Genomic DNA, 7529 nt, shown 5'->3' with positions numbered 1-7529 from the left:
TGTGGTTTTGATTTGAATTTCTCTGATGATTAGTGATATTGAGCATGTTTTTCAAGTTTGTTGGCCATTTGTATATCTTCTTTTGAGCAGTGTCTTTTCATGTCTTTTGCTCACTTTTTAATGATTTTTTTTTTTTTTTTTTTTGATTATCGATTTGTTTAAGCTCCTTACAGGTTCTAGACAATAGACCTTTGTCAGATACTGTTTGCAAATATTTTCTCCCGTTATGTAGGTTGTTTGCTTATTCTGTTTTTTTTTTTTTTTTTCCTTTTTGCCGTGCTCTTTAGTTTAATCAGGTCCCATCCAACAATTCTTATTTTTGCTCAATTGTTCTGAGGACTTAGCCATAGATTCTTTGCCAATGCTGACATAGAGAAGGATATTTCTTGGTTTTCTTATATAAGTTTTATAGTTTGAGGCATTACATTTATGTCTTTAATCCATCTTGAGTTAATTTTGGTACATAGTGATGGGTAGAGGTCTAGTTTCATTCTTCTGTATCTGCATAGCCCATTACCCAGAACCATTTATTTAATAGGGAGTCTTCTCCCCATTGCTTATTTTTGTCAACTTTGCTGAAGATCAGATGGTTGCAGGTATGCTGCTTTATTTCTGGGTTCTCTATACTATTTCATTGTTCTCTGTGTCTGCTTTTGAACTAGTCCATGACATTTTAGTTACTGTAGCCTGTTAGTATAGTTTGAAGATGAGTACTGTGATGCCTCCAGCTTTTTTTTCTTCTTCTTAAGACTTTTTTATTTTTTTAATTCTTTTTTCTTTATTTTTCTCTGAGTGTGTTAGTTCAAAAGACCAATCTTCAAGCTCTGAGTGTCTTTCTTCTGCTTCGTCCATTCTATTGATAAAGCTTTTAATTTTTTTTTTGTTTGTTTGTTTTTGAGATGGCATTTTACTCTGTTGCCCAGGATGAAGTACAGGGACAGGATCTTGGCTCCCTGCAACCTCCGCCTCCCAGGTTCAAGAGATTCCTGTCCCTGTTTAAGAAACTACCATTTGTTGAGTTTGGGCGTATTATCAGAAAATAATGATAATAAATTATTATCAGTAAAATAATCTGAAATCTACTCTCTTTTCTAACTATATAACTGCATGAGGAGAGATTCTTATTATATGCTTCAACCAAAATGATATATTGCAACTTACTGGATGCAGAAGAAGATATGAGACTCCATTTGTCCTCCTTTAAGCCAGAAATTAAAGAAATTTGAAAAAAATATAAAACATTATCACTTCTTCTTAGTTTCTTTCTGTTTTAGGAGATATCTTTTTTAAATAAAAATAATGTGACTATTTAACGGCGCTATTATTGATATTTTAAAAGCATTTATAAGCATTTTTAAATTTGTCAGTTTTAATTTCTAAGGCAGTAAATATTAACAGATATAACCCACATAAAGAAAAGCTCATTGGAATACCCACTGACTTTCAAAATTATAAAAGAATGTGGAGACCAAAAGTTTTAAAAACCATCATTGTTGAATTGTGAAATGAAGAGAGAGAATCTGAGAGGTGTGCCATGTGGCCTGAGACTGTAGAAGTCAATAGAGAAAACTCACAGTTCTGAGATTGGCAGAGTACCAGAGTGCTGATGGGCCTTTAGATCTGGTTTGTTATTTGAATGACATTACAGATTTCAATGACTCCTTACTGTTCACTGCTGAGATGCTTTTCTATGTTTCACCAGTGGTGATACATGAAAAAGTAATGATTATTTACTTAAAGCAACCAACAGCTACCAGAGACACTGAATCATGTTACTTTTCTGCCTGAATACCTTCAGTGGCTCCCTGGTTACTGTTTTATGTTGGAACTCATTGGCATGACACAAGGAGTCCATGATCTGGTCTCTTATTATCTGCTCAGTTTTATCTTCTTCCAGTGCCTCTTCACATATTACTTCCCATTCATCTATTTCTGTTACTAAAATATTTTTTCACTTTATCACATGCCTTTTCATAGGAAGAAAACTTTGTTTCTGCTTGGAATTTTTTCACTGTTTTCAGGCCTCTGAGCCCAAGCCAAGCCATCACATCCCCTGTGACTTGCACGTATACACCCAGATGGCCTGAAGTAACTGAAGAATCACAAAAGTAGTGAAAATGCCCTGCCCCTGCCTTAACTGATGACATTCCACCACAAAAGAAGTGAAAATGGCCGGACCTTGCCTTAACTGATGACATTACCTTGTGAAATTCCTTTTCCTGGCTCAGCCTGGCTAAAAAGCTCCCGCATTGAGCACCTTGTGACCCCCCACCCCTGCCCTCCAGAGAATAACCCCCTTTGACTGTAATTTTCCTTTGCCTACCCAAATCCTATAAAACACCCCCCCCCCATCTCCCTTCGCTGACTCTCTTTTCGGACTCAGCCCGCCTGTACCCAGGTCATTAAAAAGCTTTATTGCTCACATAAAGTCTGTTTGGTGGTCTCTTCACACAGACACGCATGACATTTTGGTGCTGTGACTCGGATCAGGGGACCTCCCTTGGGAGGTCAATCCCCTGTCCTCCTGCTCTTTGCTCCATGAGAAAGATCCAACTACAATCTCGGGTCCTCAGACCCACCAGCCCAAAGAACATGTCACCAATTTTAAATCGGGTAAGCGGCCTCTTTTTATTCTCTTCTCCAACCTCTCTCACTATCCCTCAACCTCTTTCTCCTTCCATCTTGGCACCACACTTCAATCCTTCCCTTCTCTTAATTTCAGTTCCTTTCCTTTTCTGGTAGAGACAAAGGAGACGTGTTTTATCTGTGGACCCAAATGCAGGCACTGGTCAAGGACTCGGGAAAACAGTCTTCCTTTGGTGTTTAATCACGTGGAGACACCTGCCTGATTATTCACCCACATTTCAGAGATGTCTGACCATGCAGGGACGCCTGCCTTGGTCCTTCACCCTTAGCAGCAAGTACCGCTTTTCTGGAGGAGGTGGGGGTGGTGGGGGGAGAACCCCTTCTCTCCCTGTCTCTACCCCTTCTCTGCTTTTCTGGGGTGGGGGCAAGAACCTCTGACCCCTTCTCCGCTTTTCTGGGGGGCAAGAACCCCCCAACTTCTTCTCTCTGCGTCTCTACTCTCTCTTTTCTCTGGGCTTGCCTCCTTCACTGTGGGCAACCTTCCACCCTCCATTCATCCTTCTTCTCCCTTAGACTGTGTTCTCAAGAACTTAAAACCTCTTCAACTCACATCTGACCTAAAACCTAAATGCTTATTTTCTTCTACAATGCCGCCTGACCCCAATACAAAGTCGACAATGGTTCCAAATAGCCAGAAAATGGCACTTTTGATTTTTCCATCCTACAAGATCTAAATAATTCTTGTCGTAAAATGGGCAAATGGTCTGAGATGCCTGATGTCCAGGCATTCTTTTACACATCGGTCCCTCCCTAGTCTCTGTTCCCAATGCAACTTGTCCCAAATCTTCCTTCTTTCCCTCCCACCTGTCCCCTCAGTCCCAACCCCAAGTGTCCCTACGTCTTTCTAATCTGACCTCTCCCCTCCTCTCCAGGCTGAGCTAAGTCCCAATTTTCCTCAGCCTCTGCTTCCCCACCCTATAATCCTTTTATCACCTCCCCTCCTCACACCAGGTCTGGCTTACAGTTTCGTTCCGTGTTGTGGCAAGTCTGGGACCCCGAACAGAGACACCGGCTAAAGCCATGGCAGAACATAAATTGTGAAGATTTCATGGACATTTATTAGTTCCCCAAATTAATACTTTTGTAATTTCTTATGCCTGTATTTACTGCAATCTCTGAACATAAATTGTGAAGATTTCACGGACATTTATCACTTCCCCAATCAATACCCTTGTGATTTCCTATGCCTCTCTTTATTTTAATCTCTTAATCCCATCATCTTCTTCGTAAATTGAGGAAGATGAATATTGCCTCAGGACCCTGTGATGATTGTGCCAACTGCACAAATTGTTTGTAGAGCATGTGTGTTTGAACAATATGAAATCTGGGCATCCTGAAAAAAGAACAGGATAACAGTGATGTTCAGGGAAGAAGGGAGGTAACTTTGAACTGGACTCTGGTGAGCCAGATGGAACAGAGTCATATTTCTCCTCCTTCAAAAGCAAATAGGAGAAATATTGTTGAATTCTTTTTCTCAGCAAGGAACATCCCTGAGAAACAGAATGCGCCCTGAAGGTAGGCTTATAGACGGCCCCTTTAAGGCATGCTGCCTTTTACAGTCAAAGCCAAAGGGATGAAATAAGCCCCGGGCTCCTGTAGCGCTCCCAGGCCTATTAGGTGGAGGAAAATTCCCGCCTAATAAATTTTGGTCAGACAGGTAGTCTGCTCTCAAACCCTGTTTCCTGATAAGATGTTATCAATGACAATGAGTGCCTGAAACTTCGTTAGCAATTTTAATTTCACCCCATCTGGTGGTCCTGTGATCTCAGTCCTGTGATCTCGCCTGCCTCCATTTGCTTTGTGATATTTTATTACCTTGTGAAGTATGTGATCTCTGTGACCCACACCTTATTTGTGCACTCCCTCCCCTTTTGAAAATCGCTAATAAAAACTTGCTGGTTTTTCGGCTTAGGGAACATCACAGACCCTGCCAACATGTGATGTCTGCCCTGGACACCCAGCTTTAAATTTCTCTCTCTTGTGCTGTTTCCATTTATTTCTCAAACCAGTCAAGACACTTAGGAAATAGAAAAGAACCCACGTTAAACATGGGGAGCAGGTTCTCCCGGCAGTTCCGTGACTAGCCCTCCCCCACCTGCCCAGCAATTTCCTCTTACAAAGGTGGCTAAAGCTAAAGGCATAGTCAAGGTTAATGCTCCTTTTTCTTTATCTGACCTCTCCCAAATTGGTTAGTGTTTAGGCTCTTTTTCATCAAATATGAAAAATCCAGCCCAGTTCATGGGTCCTTTGGAAGCAACCCTGAGATGCTTCACAACCCTAGACCCTAAAAGGTCAAAAGGCCATCTTTTTCTCAATATACATTTTATTATCCAATCCATACCTGACATTAAATAAAACCCCAAAAATTAAATTCCGGCCCTCAAACCCCACAACAGGACTTAATTAACCCTGCCTTCAAGGTGTATAGTAATAAAGTAGAGGCAGCCAAGTAGCAATGTATTTCTGTGTTACAATTCCTTGCCTCCACTGTGAGAGAAACCCCAGTCACATCTCCAGCGCACAAGAACTTCCAAATGCCTAAACCGCAGCAGCCAGGGATTTCTCCAGGACTGCCTCCCCCAGGAGCTTGCTACAAGTGCCAGAAATCTGGCCACTAGGCCAAGCAATATCCATAGCCCAGGATTCCTCCTAAGCCGTGTCCCATCTGTGCGGGACCCTACTGAAAATGAGACTGTTAACTCACCTGGCAGCCACTTCCAGAGCCCCTGGAACTCTGGCCCAAGGTTCTCTGACTGACTCCTTCCCAGATCATCTCGGCTTAGCAGCTGAAGACTGACACTGCCCGATCGCCTAGGAAGCCTACAGGACCATCACAGAGGCTCTAGGTAACTCTTACAGTGGAGGGTATGTCTGTCCCCTTCTTAATCAATATGGAGGCTGCCCCACTCCACATTACCTTCTTTTCAAGGGCCTGTTTCCCTTGCCTCCATAACTGTTGTAGGTATTGATGGCTAGGCTTCTAAACCTCTTAAAACTCCCCAACTGTGCTGCCAACTTAAGACAAACTCTTTTAAGCACTCCTTTTTAGTTATCCCTACCTGCCCAGTTCCCTTATTAAGCCGAGACATTTTAACTAAATTAACTGCTTCCCTGACTATTCCTAGGTTACAGCCACACCTCATTGCTGCCCCCAGTTCAAAGCCTCCTTCGCATCCTCCCCTTGTATCTCCCCACCTTAACCCACAAGTATAGGATACCTCTACTCCCTCCTTGGAGACCTGTCATGCACCCCTTACCATCTCATTAAAACTTAATCACCCTTACCCCACTCAGAGCCAATATCCCATCCCACAGCATGCTTTAAAAGGATTAAAGCCTGTTATCACTCACCTGTTAGAGCATGGCCTTGTAAAGCCTATATACTCTCCTTACAATTCCCCCATTTTACCTGTCCTAGACCCAGACAGGCCTTACAGGTTAGTTCAGGATCTGTGCCTTATCAACCAAATTGTTTTGCCTAGCCACCCCATGGTGCCAAACCCATATCCTCAATACCTCCCTCCACAACCCATTATTCTGTTCTGGATCTTAAACATGCTTTCTTTACTATTCCTTTGCACCCTTCATCCCAGTCTCTTTTCGCTTTCACTTGGACTGACCCTGACACCCATCAGGCTCAGCAAATTACCTGGGCTGTACTGCCGCAAGGCTTCACAGACGGCCCCCCATTACTTCAGTCAAACCCAAATTTCTTCCTCATCTGTTACCTATCTCGGCATATTCTCATAAAAACACAGGTGCTCTCCCTGCTGATCATGTCCGGCTAATCTCCCAAACCCCAATCCCTTCTACAAAACAACAACTCCTTTCCTTCCTAGGCATGGTTAGTGCGGTCAGAATTCTTACACAAGAGCTGGGACCATGTCCTGTAGCCTTTCTGTCCAAACAACTTGACCTTACTGTTTTAGCCTAGCCCTCATGTCTGCGTGCAGTGGCTGCCACTGCTTTAATACTGTTAGAGGCCCTAAAAATCACAAACTATGCTCAACTCACTCTCTACAGTTCTCATAACTTCCAAAATCTATTTTCTTCCCCTCACCATCTCTCAAGACAACGCTTATGCTGATAAGGTAGCTAAAAAAGCAGCCATCAAAAGGCATCAGATCCCATCACTCAGGACAATGCTTATGCTGATAAGTTAGCTAAAAAAGCAGCTAGCATTCCAACTTCTATCCCTCAAGGTAGTTTTCCTCCTTCACATTGTTCACTCCCACCTGCTCCCCCACTGAAACTTCCACCTATCAATCTCTTCCCACACAAGGCAAATGGTTCTTAGTCAAAGGAAAATACCTCCTTCCAGCCTCACAGGCCCATTCTATTCTGTTGTCATTTCATAACCTCTTCCATCTAGGTTACAAGCCGCTAGCCTGTCTCTTAGAACCTCTCATTTCCTTTCCATCTAGAAATCTACCCTCAAAGAAATCACTTCTCAAGTGTTCCATCTGCTATTCTACTACTCCTCAGGAATTTCTCAGGTCCCCTCCCTTCCATACACATCAAGCTTGGGGATTTGCCCCAACCCAGGACTAGCAAATTGACTTTACTCACGTGCCCCGAGTCAGAAAACTAAAATACTTCTTGGTCTGGGTAGATACTTTCACTGGATAGGTAGAGGCCTTTCCTCAGGGTCTGAGAAGTCCACCGCGGTCATTTCTTCCCTTCTATCAGACATAATTCCTTGGTTTGGCCTTTGCACCTCTATACAGTCCAATAGCAGATCAGCCTTTCTTAGTCAAATCACCCAAGCAATGATTTTTCAGGCTCTTGGTATTCAGTGAAACCTTTATATCCTTTACTGTCCTCAATCTTCAGGAAAAGTAGAAGGACTAATGATCTTTTAAAAACACACCTCACCAAGCTCA

Source organism: Macaca thibetana, chromosome 12 (assembly GCF_024542745.1).
Source record: "Macaca thibetana thibetana isolate TM-01 chromosome 12, ASM2454274v1, whole genome shotgun sequence".
Classification (NCBI taxonomy): domain Eukaryota; kingdom Metazoa; phylum Chordata; class Mammalia; order Primates; family Cercopithecidae; genus Macaca; species Macaca thibetana.
The sequence above is the reverse complement of the archived record's forward strand: the minus strand, read 5'-3'. Positions refer to the sequence as shown.